This window comes from Epinephelus moara, chromosome 16, assembly GCF_006386435.1.
Source record: "Epinephelus moara isolate mb chromosome 16, YSFRI_EMoa_1.0, whole genome shotgun sequence".
NCBI classification, from domain to species: domain Eukaryota; kingdom Metazoa; phylum Chordata; class Actinopteri; order Perciformes; family Serranidae; genus Epinephelus; species Epinephelus moara.
Genome location: NC_065521.1, coordinates 4338458 through 4338754, shown reverse-complemented (window position 1 = coordinate 4338754; position 297 = coordinate 4338458).

Below are 297 nucleotides of genomic sequence, written 5' to 3'. Positions count from 1 at the left end.
TCCTAGTGGACATTTGTGCCACATTTGAAGAAATTCCCTTAAGGTGTTCTTGAGACATGGCGTTCACGGATGGGACGGAGTGCGTGGGAGAATGGTGAATCTGCTGTACCTATTCAATTCAATTCAATTTTATTTATAAAGCCCAATATCACAAATCACAATTTGCCTCACAGGGCTTTACAGCATACGACATCCCTCTGTCCTTATGACCCTCGCAGCGGATAAGGAAAAACTCCCCAAAAAAAACCCTTTAACAGGGAAAAAAACGGTAGAAACCTCAGGAAGAGCAACTGAGGA